The sequence below is a fragment of the Pan paniscus genome, chromosome 19, assembly GCF_029289425.2.
Source record: "Pan paniscus chromosome 19, NHGRI_mPanPan1-v2.0_pri, whole genome shotgun sequence".
Lineage (NCBI taxonomy): Eukaryota > Metazoa > Chordata > Mammalia > Primates > Hominidae > Pan > Pan paniscus.
The window spans coordinates 10,765,761-10,783,543 of NC_073268.2; the positions used below are offsets into that span (position 1 = coordinate 10,765,761).

The 17,783-nt window shown below is 39.6% G+C and overlaps 1 protein-coding gene across 7 annotated transcripts in view; it reads right to left on the minus strand.

The window, feature by feature from the left end:
* The window catches only part of SPATA22 (spermatogenesis associated 22), a 411,549-nt gene that overhangs the window by 53,927 nt on the left and 339,839 nt on the right, over nucleotides 1-17,783 (minus strand). The window lies entirely within an intron of this gene.

Below are 17,783 nucleotides of genomic sequence, written 5' to 3' on the forward strand. Positions count from 1 at the left end.
AGTTGGAGACCAGCCTGGCCAACATAGTGAAACCCCACCTCTACTAAAAAATACAAAAATTAGCCAAGCATGATAGCGGGCACCTGTAGTCCCAGCTACATGGGAGGCTGAGGCAGGAGAATCCCTTGAACCTGGGAGGCGGAGGCTGCAGTGAGCCGAGATGGCACCACTGCATTCCTGCCTGGGCAACAAGAGTGAGACTCCATCTCAAAACACAACAAAACAAAAAAACAAGAAAAATGAACTCGATTGCCTTCCACAGCACCCCTAATTCCAATGCGCATCCTTCTAGCAAAGGGGACAAGAAGAGGAGTTAGAAGTAAGGGAAAACGGGGGGAGGAGCCAAGATGGCCGAATACGAACAGCTCCGGTCTACAGCTCCCAGCGTGAGTGACGCAGAAGACGGGTGATTTCTGCATTTCCATCTGAGGTACCGGGTTCATCTCACTAAGGGAGTGCCAGACAGTGGGCGCAGGCCAGTGGGTGCGCGCACCGTGCGCGAGCCGAAGCAGGGCGAGGCATTGCCTCACCTGGGAAGCGCAAGGGGTCAGGGAGTTCCCTTTCCGAGTCAAAGAAAGGGGTGACGGACGCACCTGGAAAATCGGGTCACTCCCACCCGAATATTGCGCTTTTCAGACCGGCTTAAAAAACGGCGCACCACGAGACTATAACCCACACCTGGCTCGGAGGGTCCTACGCCCACGGAGTCTTGCTGATTGCTAGCACAGCAGTCTGAGATCAAACTGCAAGGCGGCAGCGAGGCTGGGGGAGGGGCGCCCGCCATTGCCCAGGCTTGATTAGGTAAACAAAGCAGCCCGGAAGCTCCAACTGGGTGGAGCCTACCACAGCTCAAGGAGGCCGGTCTGCCTCTGTAGGCTCCACCTCTGGGGGCAGGGCACAGACAAACAAAAAGACAGCAGTAACCTCTGCAGACTTAAATGTCCCTGTCTGACAGCTTTGAAGAGAGCAGTGGTTCTCCCAGCACGCAGCTGGAGATCTGAGAACGGGCAGACTGCCTCCTCAAGTGGGTCCCTGACCCCTGACCCCTGAGCAGCCTAACTGGGAGGCACCCCCCAGCAGGGGCACACTGACACCTCACATGGCAGGGTATTCCAACAGACCTGCAGCTGAGGGTCCTGTCTGTTAGAAGGAAAACTAACAAACAGAAAGGACATCCACACCAAAAACCCATCTGTACATCACCATCATCAAAGACCAAAAGTAGATAAAACCACAAAGATGGGGAAAAAAACAGAACAGAAAAACTGGAAACTCTAAAACACAGAGCGCCTCTCCTCCTCCAAAGGAACGCAGTTCCTCACCAGCAACGGAACAAAGCTGGATGGAGAATGACTTTGACGAGCTGAGAGAAGAAGGCTTCAGACGATCAAATTACTCTGAGCTACGGGAGGACATTCAAACCAAAGGCAAAGAAGTTGAAAACTTTGAAAAAAATTTAGAAGAATGTATAACTAGAATAACCAATACAGAGAAGTGCTTAAAGGAGCTGATGGAGCTGAAAACCAAGGCTCCAGAACTACGTGAAGAATGCAGAAGCCTCAGGAGCCGATGCGATCAACTGGAAGAAAGGGTATCAGCAATGGAAGATGAAATGAATGAAATGAAGCAAGAAGGGAAGTTTAGAGAAAAAAGAATAAAAAGAAATGAGCAAAGCCTCCAAGAAATATGGCACTATGTGAAAAGACCAAATCTACGTCTGATTGGTGTACCTGAAAGTGATGGGGAGAATGGAACCAAGTTGGAAAACACTGTGCAGGATACTATCCAGGAGAACTTCCCCAATCTAGCAAGGCAGGCCAACGTTCAGATTCAGGAAATACAGAGAACACCACAAAGATACTCCTCGAGAAGAGCGACTCCAAGACACGTAATTGTCAGATTTACCAAAGTTGAAATGAAGGAAAAAATGTTAAGGGCAGCCAGAGAGAAAGGTCGGGTTACCCTCAAAGGGAAGCCCATCAGACTAACAGCGGATCTCTTGGCAGAAACCCTACAAGCCAGAAGAGAGTGGGGGCCAATATTCAACATTCTTAAAGACAAGAATTTTCAACCCAGAATTTCATATCCAGCCAAACTAAGCTTCATAAGTGAAGGAGAAATTAAATACTTTACAGACAAGCAAATGCTGAGAGATTTTGTCACCACCAAGCCTGCCCTAAAAGAGCTCCTGAAGGAAGTGCTAAACATGGAAAGGAACAACCAGTACCAGCTGCTGCAAAATCATGCCAAAATGTAAAGACCATCAAGACTAGGAAGAAACTGCATCAGCTAACAAGCAAAATCACCAGCTAACATCATAATGACAGGATCAAATTCACACATAACAATATTAACTTTAAATGTAAATGCACTAAATTCTCCAATTAAAAGACACAGACTGGCAAACTGGATAAAGAGTCAAGACCCATCAGTGTGCTGTATTCAGGAAACCCATCTCACGTGTAGAGACACACATAGGCTCAAGATAAAAGGATGGAGGAAGATCTACCAAGCAAATGGAAAACAAAAAAAGGCAGGGGTTGCAATCCTAGTCTCTGATAAATCAGACTTTAAACCAACAAAGATCAAAAGAGACAAAGGAGGCCATTACATAATGGTAAAGGGATCAATTCAACAAGAAGAGCTAACTATCCTAAATATATATGCACCCAATACAGGAGCACCCAGATTCATAAAGCAAGTCCTGAGTGACCTACAAAGAGACTTAGACTCCCACACATTAATAATGGGAGACTTTAACACCCCACTGTCAACATTAGACAGATCAATGAGACAGAAAGTCAACAAGGATACCCAGGAATTGAACTCAGCTCTGCACCAAGCAGACCTAATAGACATCTACAGAACTCTCCACCCCAAATCAACAGAATATACATTTTTTTCAGCACCACACCACACCTATTCCAAAATTGACCACATACTTGGAAGCAAAGCTCTCCTCAGCAAATGTAAAAGAACAGAAATTATAACAATCTCTCAGACCACAGTGCAATCAAACTAGAACTCAGGATTAAGAATCTCACTCAAAACCGCTCAACTACATGGAAACTGAACAACCTGCTCCTGAATGACTACTGGGTACATAACAAAATGAAGGCAGAAATAAAGATGTTCTTTGAAACCAACGAGAACAAAGACACAACATACCAGAATCTCTGGGACACATTCAAAGCAGTGTGTAGAGGGAAATTTATAGCACTAAATGCCCACAAGAGAAAGCAGGAAAGATCCAAAATTGACACCCTAACATCACAATTAAAAGAACTAGAAAAGCAAGAGCAAACACTCTCAAAAGCTAGCAGAAGGCAAGAAATAACTAAAATCAGAGCAGAACTGAAGGAAATAGAGACACAAAAAACCATTCAAAAAAATCAATGAATCCAGGAGCTGGTTTTTTGAAAGGATCAACAAAATTGATAGACCACTAGCAAGACTAATAAAGAAAAAAAGAGAGAAGAATCAAATAGACACAATAAAAAATGATAAAGGGGATATCACCACCGATCTCACAGAAATACAAACTACCATCAGAGAATATTATAAACACCTCTACGCAAATAAACTAGAAAATCTAGAAGAAATGGATAAATTCCTCAACACATACACTCTCCCAAGACTAAACCAGGAAGAAGTTGAATCTCTGAATAGACCAATAACAGGAGCTGAAATTGTGGCAATAATCAATAGCTTACCAACCAGAAAGAGTCCAGGACCAGATGGATTCACAGCCGAATTCTACCAGAGGTACAAGGAGGAACTGGTACCATTCCTTCTGAAACTATTCCAATCAATAGAAAAAGAGGGAATCCTCCCTAACTCATTTTATGAGGCCAGCATCATTCTGATACCAAAGCCTGGCAGAGACACAACCAAAAAAGAGAATTTTAGACCAATATCCTTGATGAACATTGATGCAAAAATCCTCAATAAAATACTGGCAAACCGAATCCAGCAGCACATCAAAAAGCTTATCCACCATGATCAAGTGGGCTTCATCCCTGGGATGCAAGGCTGGTTCAATATACGCAAATCAATAAATGTAATCCAGCATATAAACAGAACCAAAGACAAAAACCACATGATTATCTCAATAGATGCAGAAAAAGCCTTTGACAAAATTCAACAACCCTTCATGCTAAAAACTCTCAATAAATTAGGTATTGATGGGACGTATTTCAAAATGATAAGAGCTATCTATGACAAACCCACAGCCAATATCATACTGAATGGGCAAAAACTGGAAGCATTCCCTTTGAAAACTGGCACAAGACAGGGATGCCCTCTCTCACCACTCCTATTCAACATAGTGTTGGAAGTTCTGGCCAGGGCAATTAGGCAGGAGAAGGAAATAAAGGGTATTCAATTAGGAAAAGAGGAAGTCAAATTGTCCCTGTTTGCAGACGACATCATTGTATATCTAGAAAACCCCACTGTCTCAGCCCAAAGTCTCCTTAAGCTGATAAGCAACTTCAGCAAAGTCTCAGGATACAAAATCAATGTGCAAAAATCACAAGCATTCTTATACACCAGCAACGGACAAACAGAGAGCCAAATCATGAGTGAACTCCCATTCACAATTGCTTCAAAGAGAATACAATACCTAGGAATCCAACTTACAAGGGATGTGAAGGACCTCTTCAAGGAGAACTACAAACCACTGCTCAAAGAAATAAAAGAGGATACAAACAAATGGAAGAACATTCCATGCTCATGGGTAGGAATAATTAATATTGTGAAAATGGCCATACTGCCCAAGGTAATTTACAGATTCAATGCCATCCCCATCAAGCTACCAATGACTTTCTTCACAGAATTGGAAAAAACTACTTTAAAGTTCATATGGAACCAAAAAAGAGCCCGCATCGCCAAGTCAATCCTAAGCCAAAAGAACAAAGCTGGAGGCATCACACTACCTGACTTCAAACTATACTACAAGGCTACAGTAACCAAAACAGCATGGTACTGGTACCAAAACAGAGATATAGATCAATGGAACAGAACAGAGCCCTCAGAAATAACGCCGCTTACCTACAACTATCTGATCTTTGACAAACCTGAGAAAAACAAGCAATGGGGAAAGGATTCCCTATTTAATAAATGGTGCTGGGAAAACTGGCTAGCCATATGTAGAAAGCTGAAACTGGATCCCTTCCTTACACCTTATACAAAAATCAATTCAAGATGGATTAAAGATTTAAACGTTAGACCTAAAACCATAAAAACCCTAGAAGAAAACCTAGGCATTACCATTCAGGACATAGGCATGGCCAAGGACTTCATGTCCAAAACACCAAAAGCAATGGCAACAAAAGACAAAATTGACAAATGGGATCTAATTAAAATAAAGAGCTTCTGCACAGCAAAAGAAACTACCATCAGAGTGAACAGGCAACCTATAAAATGGGAGAAAATTTTCGCAACCTACTCATCTGACAAAGGGCTAATATCCAGAATCTACAATGAACTCAAACAAATTTACAAGAAAAAAACAACCCCATCAAAAAGTGGGCGAAGGACATGAACAGACACTTCTCAAAAGAAGACATTTATGCAGCCAAAAAACACATGAAAAAATGCTCATCATCACTGGCCATCAGAGAAATGCAAATCAAAACCACTATGAGATACCATCTCACACCAGTTAGAATGGCAATCATTAAAAAGTCAGGAAACAACAGGTGCTGGAGAGGATGTGGAGAAACAGGAACACTTTTACACTGTTGGTGGGACTGTAAACTAGTTCAACCATTGTGGAAGTCAGTGTGGCGATTCCTCAGGGATCTAGAACTAGAAATACCATTTGACCCAGCCATCCCATTACTGGGTATATACCCAAAGGACTATAAATCATGCTGCTATAAAGGCACATGCACAAGTATGTTTACTGCGGCATTATTCACAATAGCAAAGACTTGGAACCAACCCAAATGTCCAACAATGATAGATTGGATTAAGAAAATGTGGCACATATACACCATGGAATACTATGCAGCCATGAAAAATGATGAGTTCACGTCCTTTATAGGGACATGGATGAAATTGGAAATCATCATTCTCAGTAAACTATTGCAAGAACAAAAAACCAAACACCGCATATTCTCACTCATAGGTGGGAATTGAACAATGAGATCACATGGACACAGGAAGGGGAATATCACACTCTGGGGACTGTGGTGGGGTTGGGGGAGGGGGGAGGGATAGCATTGGGAGATATACCTAATGCTAGATGACGAATTAGTGGGTGCAGCGCACCAGCACGGCACATGTATACATATGTAACTAACCTGCACAATGTGCACATGTACCCTAAAACTTAAAGTATAATAAAAAAAAAAAAAAAAAAAGAAGGGAAAACGTTGAGGAGTTACAAGTAAGTTGTCCTGAAAGTGACAGACTCCTGTCAGTGGTGAGGACTCCATGGAAGCTCAGGGTCTGGGGTGAGTCCATCCAGAGGTGGTACAGGGGGAGAGGAGCTACACAGAATGGGCTGTGCTCTACGTGCAGCCAGCACAAGACAGGAGAAGAGAGAGTGCGGGGGAGGGGGATGAACAACAGTATAAACAGCCAGGATAGGAGGGCTTGGGTCTCAGGGGGTGGACAGAAACACCAGGATGCCAGTGACCTCTAAGGGTCATGTTCCCTCCACAGGACTAAGGACTCAGGCACTGGACAGGATGACTGGCTCTGTCAGACCTCAGAGTACAGACTGAGCAAGAACCTCACCCACCTCAAGTATGGGAACATTCCCTGTAAAGTAACACTGAGCACAGCATGTTCCTGCCAAAGCCTCCCTGCTGAGGCTGCTGAGAACTTCCTAAATCCCTTCAAGAGTCACTGAAGGTAGACGCTGGTATCAACCTGTACTATATAAGGAAACTGAGGCTCAAAGAGGTTAAGTGACAAAAAACTAAAAATAAATCTACCATATGATCCAGCAATCTCACTGCTGAATATATGTCCGAAAGAGAGGAATATATAGAAGTACATAGAAGATCTATCTGCTCTGCTATACTTGTTATAGCATTATTCACAATAGCCAAGATATGGAATCACCTGAAGTGTCCATCAATGGATAACTGGATAAAGAAAATGTGGTATACACAATGGAATATTATGCAGCCATAAAAAAGAATGAGATTCGGTCATTGGCAGCAACATGGATGAACCTGAGAGACATCATATTAAGTGAAATAAGCCAAGCTCAGAAAGACACATATTGCATGTTCTCACTCATGCATGGGGGCTAAAAAAATTGATCTCATGAAGGTAAAGAGTAGAATGATGATTAACAGAGGCTACAAAAGGTAGGGAGAAGGAGGGAATGAAGAGAGTTTGCTTAATGGGTACAAAAATACAGTTAGAAGGAATAAGTTGTGGTGTTTGATAGCTCAGCAGGGTGGCTATAGTTAATAACATTTTCTATATCTCAGAATACCTAGAAGATCTAGAATGCTCTCAACATAAAAATATGATAAATGTTTGAGATGATGGATATCCCAAATACCTTGATTTGATTATATATAGTACGTATGTATCAGAATATCACATGCTTCCCATAAATATATGCAATTATAATGTATGAAAAATAAATAGATAAATGAAACTGAGTGAGTTGCCCCAAAGTCATACCCTGATAAGTAGCAGAATCTGGATCTGATCGTGATTCTTTTGACTCCAAATGCTATGCTTCGGTATGGTGTGCTTAGGAAAGAAGAATGGCAATCAAGAGCTTACATTTGCACCTGAATAGTTCCTCCTAGCCAGCTATTGTTCATTCTGATTGGGGTCTCTCCCACTGATGGTCCCAGAGATCTTCTCGTGTTCTCGTGTGTCTCCTGAGTTCCTTCCATCAGTGCCTTGAAAACAGACTCCCCTCAACCCCACCCCTAGACTTCGTGTCTGGAGGTTCTCACATACTCTTTCTTCTGCCTGAAACATTCTCTTCTCTACCACCATCCACTCCCTATCTCTTCATTTAACTTCTATTCATCCCTTAGGTCACGACATGAACACCCCAAAGAGGACTTTCTGCACCTTCCTGGCTATTCTGATATTTCTAATATCCCCCTATTTTAACACCACTAGAATTTCCAATATTTATTTGATTACATCTATCACCAGATAAAAGCTTCAATAAGTCAGGACCCCTATATGTTTTGTTCTGCGTGTGATTCCTCAGTACCTAAAATAACTCATGGCACAAAAGAGATATTCAAGGAATACTGGATGCTGGAGTCAATGAAGACATGAACACTGGAAGATGTATAATTCAACCTTTTCATTCTACAATTAGAAAACCGAGGCACAGGGAAGTAAACAAAAAGCTAGTTTCCCTGGATTCGTGAGCGTGTGTGGCAGGGTGAGTGCTAGCCACTGACCATATATTCCAAGAAGTCTAGGACCCTGTACTGTCTGCAACACAGTGGAATGGGTCAACGGTAGGCTTGCCTTGATGCAAAGCAAGAGATCATTCCCACCCAAACCTGTAACCCTTGAATGTCAAGGACCAGTCTGCTAGAAAAGTATTTCTCAGTCAAAGCACAACCCCCCCGGCCTTGTTTTTTTTTTAGAGTGCCCAACTTTCTGAGACTCCCAGCTGGGATGAAAGTATGAAATACACAGCCATCCTAAAAGGCTCATCCTGAGATTGTCTCTGTGTGAAGAGAAACCCTTCTTTCACCAGTTGGTCCTTTAGCCCAGTGGGGCTGGCTCTGAATCACTCCAGGAACCCTTGTTTGTGAAGCTGGCCCTGGCCACACCAGCCTGCGGGGATCCTTCTGTGGCTTCACTCCCATATTACCTATTTTCTGTACCCTTCATCTGGTGATGCCCACAGACTGTCTTTGGAATATCTTGACTTCAGCTTGGAGAGACGTTTACACTTATGTCATCTTTCCAAACAGTACAAGGATCAAGATTTCATATTCGCTTACCAGAGGCTTGGGTCTTTACTTTCTTACCTAACCCAGACTCTTCAGAGATGAACAGCACGTTACTTCCTTACAATAAATGAATAAACAGATATATAATTGGTTCCTTTTCTCTATATATTATACTATGTGTTTTACATAAGTATATATAATTTTATATATTATGTAAATAAAATTGGTTCTATTTCAGATTTGTGTGTGTATGTGTGTGTATATATATTACCATTTCTCTGGAGAGCCAATATGCTTTCCCTGTGAACAAAAATGACAATGGAAAATAAAAATAAGGATAGCGAATTCTTTATAGCTGCAGAGGGCTGACAACATCCCGAACTGAAAATCTGGTTCAGAGATACTACTCTGACAAGATCTTAAACTGAAAAGAAGGCACAAAATTATCTCACTCTCTTTTTCTAGTATAAAGGCTCATATAAAATTTTTCAACTGTAAGCATCCTATTCGGTTTTTAGTTCAAAATAAATATGTCCTCGAATAGAAGTTTTTTTCAAGACACTTGAATTTTCAAATATTATTTTTATATCTTATGGAATGTGATCTTTAATCTTGTGTCTTTCAGGCATGTTAACCTGATGGCCTCAATTAATTAGTTAATTGACTAAATAATGATTTCAAATTTGCACCTCTGATTTCTGAAACTATTCGTACTACCTGCTTTTTTTGTTTGTTTTTTGTTTTTTTAGTTGCTAGAGACTTGGAATTTCACCCATTTTCTATTTCTGCTTAAAGATAAATGTAATGTCTGACTCCAGTAGACTTCTTTAAACTAAAATATGAGTTTACTGCTCACTCTATGACATCATATTTTCAATGACTTTATTTTCATTAAGTTTGTTTCTTTTTTACACTGTCTCTCAGTTTTAATGTCTTAAGAACGTAAAAAATATATATTTTTTGAGACAGAGTTTTATTCTTGTCACCCAGGCTGGAGGGCAATGGCGTGATCTTGGCTCACTGCAACCTCCGCCTCCATTGTTCAAGAGATTCTCCCGCCTCAGCCTTCTGTGTAGCTGGAATTACAGGTGCACGCCACCACACCTGGCTGATTTTTTATATTTTTAGTAGAGATGGGGTTTCACTATGTTGGCCAGGCTTGTCTCAAACTCCTGACCTCATGATCCTCCCGCCTTGGCCTCCCAAAGTGCTGGGATTATAGGCATAAGCCAACATGACCAGCTGAAAAATAATTTTTAAAAAAAAATTTTGCTAATTCTTAAATTCTGTTCAAGTAAAAAACTGTATTCCAAGTATCTATTCCTGTGATCATATAGGCCACAGCTGATGTGATACAATGACTTTTTTATTCTACTAGTGGATATCTAGTTAACTAGAAGGCTTAACATATTTAAACTTTTTTTCTCTATTTATAAACTCAAGAACCAAACAATAACCTGAGTCACAAGAATTGGAATATATTTTGCTCCTATTAGGACAAATACCTAATATGCATGCGGGGTTTAAAACCTAGATGATGGGTTGATAGGTACAGCAAACCACCATGGCACATGTATACCTATGGAACAAACCTGCACATTCTGCACATGTGTCCCAGAACTTAAAATAAAAAATAAAAATTAAGAAAAGAATACATTTTGCTCCTTGCATTTCTTCCCAGTCTTCAGATTCATGGTCTTTGTTAAATTATTCAAAGATTTAAAATACAGGTTATTCCAAAAAAAATTTAATTTGTGCAAATAAGATTTTATTTTAATAGGATATTTTCACCGCATATTGTAAATATATCCACAATAGAAATAACCTAGCTGGGTATACTTTGAGTTGTGAAATTTTCCTCTTAAAACTCTAATAATTCTTCAGTGTTTTCTTGCATTGATGTTTTGTAGGGAGAAGTCTAAAGCTAATTTGACCTTTTATTTCTCTTTAGGTAATCCTTTATTCCCTGGCATTAAACTTTCAATTATTTTCTTATTATACTTTCAGTTTTAGGGTACATGTGCACAACGTATGTTGTTACATATGTATACATGTGCCATGTTGCTGTGCTGCACCCATTAACTCGTCATTTACATTAGGTATATCTCCTAATGCGATCCCTCCCCCCTCCCCCCACCCCACAAAGGATTTATAATCCTTTGGATATATACCCAGTAATGGGACGGCTGGGTCAAATGGTATTTCTAGTTCTAGATCCCTGAGGATCTAAAAAAAAATTTTCCTGTCACTAAAATACCAAAATATTACTAAGATACATCTATGGATAATTTCATTAATAGTCTCAAAACTACAGTGAGGCTTTCCATTTGTGATCTGAGGTTTTCGATTTTCTAAAACATTTCCTTTTTTGTAACTTTTTTTTTTTTTTTTTTTTTTGAGACAGAGTCTGGCTCTGTAGCCCAGGCTGGAGTGCAGTGGTTGTGATCTCGGCTCACTGCAACCTCCGCCTTCTGGGTTCAAGTGATTCTCCTGCCTCAGCTTCTGGAGTAGCTGGGACTACAGGTGTGTGCCACCACGCCAGAATAATTTTAGTATTTTTCGTAGAGACAGGGTTTTGCCATGTTGGCCAGGTTGGTCTCGAACTCCTGACCTCAGGTGATCTACCTGCCTCAGCCTCCCAAAGTGCTAGGATTACAGGCATGAGCCACCGTGCCTGGCCTGTAACTTTAATTGTTGCTTTTGTTCTATTTGTTCTGCTTTCTTTTTATGAAACTATTACTCCGAAGTGAGAGATCCACATTTTCTCCAATGTCTTTCATTTTCTTTCCTTATTGTTTTAAACTCTTTATCTTTTTAATCTTCTTTAAGGAAAGACTTCTGAAGTCAGTTCTACATGTTATTAATTTATTTTCTGAAATGACAATTTGGCTAAAATGCCAATTAAAATCTTTTTCTGTCCCTTTTTTATTTCTGTTTGCCGTTTTCTGGTCAACTTTATTTTCATTGAGTTTGTTTCTTTTTTTTTTTTATACAGTCTCTCAGTTTTAATGTCTTAAGAAGAAGAAAAATAATTTAAAAAATTTTGGTTCATTCTTAAATTGTGTTCAAGTATAAAACTTTGTCCCAAGTATCTAAAATGTTGATTGCTGTTTTTTATTCTGCAAATATTTTTCATTGATCATTCCTTTTATACAAAATGTCTGTAAAAAAGAAGGGATTTAACCAAACCTGGAATTTGCCAACGAACAAATGTACTCTCTCTTATCTGCAGGTTTTTCTCTTTGGGGGATAAGTGGAATATAGTGATTTCCTTCATAAGTTAATGAAATCTGCAGTCACAGCCCACAGAAAATATGTGCAAATGTTTGAAAGTTAAAGCATTATTTTCTTTATGGTTCTTTGGTTCTTTTTGAGACAAAGTCTCGCTCTGTCACCCAGGCTGGAGTGCAGTGGCGTGATTTCGGCTCACTGCAAGCTCTGCCTCCCGGGTTCACGCTATTCTCCTGCCTCAGCCTCCCGAGTAGCAGGGACTACAGGCGCCCACCACCACGCCCGGCTAATTTTTTGTATTTTTAGTAGAGATGGGGTTTCACCATGTTAGCCAGGATGGTCTCAATCTCCTGACCTCGTGATCCACCTGCCCTGGCCTCCCAAAGTGCTGGGATTACAGGTGTGAGCCACTGCGCCCAGCCTCTTTATAGTTCTTTTCTATGCCTGTGTGCAACTCCTTATGCCTAATGAGTACCCAGTCAACAAAACTTGGAAGTAGTAAGACATTCTGAGAAGGACCTCAATAGTGAAATGGTGTTACTAGGAAGAAAACATTTATTGTGGGATGTCATATCTGTGTTTTTGGAAACTGTGTCCTAGAAACTACAGCATGAGCTGAACACAGGGCAAGTAAAAATAGAGCAAACAGGATAGTGTGACCTGAAACATATCTAGAAGAAAATGCAATTGAACAAAAGTTGTTGCAACATCCAGCGTTTGCAGAATCTCCTAGAAGATTTTAGAGAGTTGTCCAACAATTACATAACTAGTTTAGGTGTTAGTAAATAATAGATAATGTTTACTAAGTGCTAACTGTGGGCCAGGCTCAGTTTTAAAAACTTTTCAGGTATTAATTTGGTGCTCATAATAACTTCATGAGGATGTTATTATTATTATTTCTATTTTGCAGATGAGTATATAAGTTAATAACTGTCCAAGGTCAGTTTCAGGTGATATGCGCAGAGCCAGGATTGAAAACTAGCCAGGGCTTATAGCGTTCATCATTGCCCTAAACAAAAACATAGTGACTTCTCTGCCAGTGGAGGTGTTAAGTCATAGTATCATGACCGTTAATTAAAGCTATTATAAAAGTGGCAGGCACGTGAAGTGGACTAGACATATAGGCCCTTTTCATCTCTGAAACTAAAAAATTAAAATACCTACCTTTAGTATGCTTGATTTTAAAAGTATGACTCTTACTCTAACCCTTCTCAAGTCAAATCCTAGAGAAAAGAGAAAATATAATTCTTCTTTGCATCCTAAACACCAGGAAGGATTGAGCATGAGCTAGAAGAAAGACCAACCACTCAATTGTACTCTAGTCCTTGTAGCTCCCAAGGCATGGTTCCAAGTTTGTGCTAGACAGCAGAGAAGAGGGGTCTGCATTCCAATAAGTAGGATGAACTAGCTTGGCCCATAGTTTGGACCCTGGAGACATACTCTCCAGGAAATCCTCTTGCCCATCCTTTCCTCTGGGATGATGTTTATTTTGGAAAATAAACCTGAGGGGGGCTTCTGGCTGAGTTAGGTTAGAGGCACTCTCTTACAGACTAAGAAATTTTAAGGATTCAGGGCAGGAGAGTTTATCAGAGGCTTGGACTGCTTCTGTGTCTCCTTGTTGTGCTTATCTGGGAGGGAGAGTTGTGTGCCTGTTCCCATACATCTTCCTGCAGCTGCAGGGATACCCCGCGAGTCTGCTTTTAGCTTCCCTTAGTGCACCTGAAGGGAAAGGAATGTGGTTATTAAGGCCCACTGTTTTACTGGGGCCCATAGTATGAGGGTGAAGTTTGGCAGTTACCCAACAGACTTTCCCCCCACCTCCCTCTGTGCCCAAGCTGTCTTATCTGTGTTTCACTGTCTGCTCTTTCTGGCTGCTTGTTGTCAGAAGAGAAGTGATTTCTTTGAAATGCATGAGGCTAGAAAGAGAGCTGAAACTTAAAGTGGTGGAGTTTGTCCGAGATGAGGGTGCTCCTGCTCTGTCATTAACATCCAGCCCTGCAGATGTCTGTCATCCAGCCCATGTTCCCAGTAAACTTTCCTCTGGTGTTGGGTTGCTTTAGATCCCACAGTGATTAATTCTATCAACCTCTTCTCCTTTTCTGGTGCTATTTCTCTTACAGTCTTTAAATTTTTTTTTTTATTTTATTGGCTTCTGGTTGTCCTTGCACCAGATTGTCATTCCAAAATGTTGCCCTATTGATCGGGCATCTAATGTATGGGCCCCATACCTATGTTTACATTAAACCAAAGGGACCTAATGAAGACAGTACAAATTCCTTGTGTTAGTCAAAACCCTTCATAATTTAACCCCAAATTTCTTTTCCTGACTGAATTCTTCCTAATCCCTTCCCTGTACCCTCGGCTCCTGATAAAGATATATAACACATTTCTGGCCAGACATGGTGGCTCACGCCTGTAATCCCAGCACTTTGGAAGGCTGAGGTGGGCGGATCATGAGGTCAAGAGATCAAGACCATCCTGGCCAACATGGTGAAACCCTGTCTCTACTAAAAATACAAAAAATTAGCCGGGCATGGTGGCGGGCACCTGTAGTCTCAGCTACTTGGGAGGCTGAGGCAGGAGAATCGCTTGAACCCGGGAGGCGGAGGTTGCAGTGAGCTGAGATCATGCCACTGCACTCCAGCCTGGTGACAGAGTGAGATTCCGTCTCAAAAAAAAAAAAAAAAAAAGATATATAACATATTTCTATTTAAAATTACCCTTATTACTGAACACTTTGTCCTTGAGTTTTTCTTAATGATAATGCTAGGGAAGCAGGAGCCTGGGAGAGACAGAGTAACGCCATTTTAAGTACAGCTCCATCTTGAAACTAACAAGGCACATTCCCTGCCAGTCATAACCCACGGTCATAAGATGTTTATAGGTGAGAAAACAGCCTAAAGATACCTGTAAGGACACATTCCTACAACAGCAAAAAGTCCAGCTGTCCCAATACCTATAACAAGACATCCTTTCAAGAAAATTGTAAGCCAAACCATATCACTCTATATATGTCTCAGAACGGTTTTTAGTGTTCTGTACAATATATATTTAAGACTTTTTGGGTTGTAGGGCATGTACATTTTTGAAAATGAAGGCTAAGAAGAACGTCGTCTGAATCTCTAATTATACCCTCATCACAATGTATGAGAATACACCCACACTTTTGCTCAATATATGAGGAAGTTTTAATTTTAATAAATGTGAATGGTGAAAAAAAAGAAAATTATGCTTCGATGTACTCACACAGCAGAATATCAAGAATAGTTTTCTTTAAATCAATAAAATAATAAATTTTGTCACGCCATCAGCCAACCCGCACATTGTTACAGCTTAGTTTAGTCTTGACATAAACAAGATCCCTATATAAAAACTTGTCACAAAGCCAGTGCATTCCTCTGCTTAGTTTCTGAGGGTGCCCTACCCTGTAAGAGAGTAGCTTTCTAGAGACTACTGCTTCTGACTGCACTCTGCGATTCATCTTGAATTCCATCCTGTGTGAGATCCAAGAATCCTCTCCTGGGGTCTGAATCAAGACCCCTCTTCCAGGACTGTAAGGCACAAGAAGGCATTGAGACCTCATCCGTTAGGTGATGAGGAAACAAGGAATCGTTTTAAAGAGACAGACACCATCACTTGCATTTTCTAAATGTAATTTTGGGGCCAGTAAGCAAATTTCTCTACTAATAAGCCTGGCTGAGCATGTAAATACATTTTTTTCTCCCCATTTATTCTCAATCTTTTCCCAGTGCCATGGACACACTTTTGATCCAATTATTATCAAATATGTGAAATCTTTACCTTAAATTATTAAATGTGTTTATTATAATAGTATGATTAAAACATCAGCAAAACAAAGAGAATAATATAACAAAAATTTATTATCTAGATTTAACAAATATAAGAATGTGGTCTTAGTTATTCTAAGTTTTTAAAAATAAATAAATACTACAAATACTTTTGAGACTCCCTTTTTTTTCCATCCAAAATCTAATTTTTCCCCTTTACCTCCAGACATAACTGCAATTCTAGAGTTGGTAGTACGCTCCCAGTCAGGATTTATACTTTGACTACATACACATGTATTATTTTATCCATTAAAATTTACACATATTATATGATATAGTATATATCTTTCAGTAACTTCTTTCTTCAATCACATTATTTTTTATAAAATGAGGTCAGACATGCTGGCTCATACCTGTAGTCCTAACTCTTTGAGAGGCTGGGATGGGAGGGTCACTTGAGGCCAGGAGTTCAAGATCAGCTTGGGGAACATAGCGAGACCCTGTCTCTACAAAAATTTTAAAAATTATCTTATTAGTGTATAGGACTCCTACGTATTCTGAATATGAATTCCTTATCAATTATGTGTTCTGCAAATACCTCTTTCAGTTCATGGCTCATCTTTCCCCCTCCTTATGGTATGTTTTTTACCAAATGTTTTCCATTTTTAATGTAGTCAAATTTTACAATATTCTCTTTCATGTTTTATGTGGTTTAAGAAATAAATTATATCACAAATATATTTTCTCTATTTTCTTCTAAAATTTGGAAGCTTTGCTCTTACAATTAATCCCTTGGGAATTATTTTTCTGCATTTTTTAAATAAATGGGTATCCCATTGTTCCAGCACTCTTAGCTAAAGTCAGTCCATCCTTTCTCTGCCTACAGTATTATAAACCAACTCATGTCATACACCAATGTCTAATAAATTGCTTGGTGCAATGCTTGGTCTGTTCTGAGCTCTCCAGTCTGTTACATAGATTTAATTTTCAGTCCCTACACCAGAACTACTCAAATGCTTCAACTACCACAGTAATTCATTTTTTAAGCAATATGTACACTTTATTTTTTTGCATTTTTAACTCATTCCCATTTTTTAAATTGATATATAATAGTCGTATATATTTGGGGGGGGTACATGTGATATTTTGATACCTGTATACCATGTGTAATGCTCTAATTGGGGTAACTGAGATATCCATCGTCTCAAACATTTGGCATTTCTTTGTGTTGGGAACATCATATTCTTCTCGTCTAGCTATTTTGAAATAATATATTATTGTTAACTCTAATTTCCCTACTATACTATCAAATACTAGAGCTTATTTCTGAGAACATAGTAATTCATTTTAATACCTGAAAAAGTAATTTTTTTCTCATGCTTTTCCTCAAATGGACTTAGACTTCTTGGCTCTTTATTTGTCTACGTCAATTTTAGGATAGTTTGGTAAGTTCCATGTTTAAAATAAACCTGTGGTATGTTGATTAGATTGCACCAAATTTATAGATTAACTGGGGAAGAATTGACATTTTTACCACATTGAGTTTTTCTATCACCAGTGCTTTCATCTCCACGTTTTTAGATATTCTTTTTTCTCCTTAAGTAAAGGTTTGTAATATTTGATAACAGTCTTGGCTTTTTTTGTTAGAATCATCCTAGATTCCCTAAAATTTCTGTTGCTTTCTGAATGGGGATCTTTTTCAAATTATATTTTCTAAGTTATTTTTACCTAAATACAAAAACAGCATTGATTATTTTAAATGATTTATATCTAACAAGCTTTCTGAAATCTCTTAGTGTATCTATTGATTCTCTTTGATTTTATTTGTAGACAACCACATCTTCTGTGAATTTTCTCTATT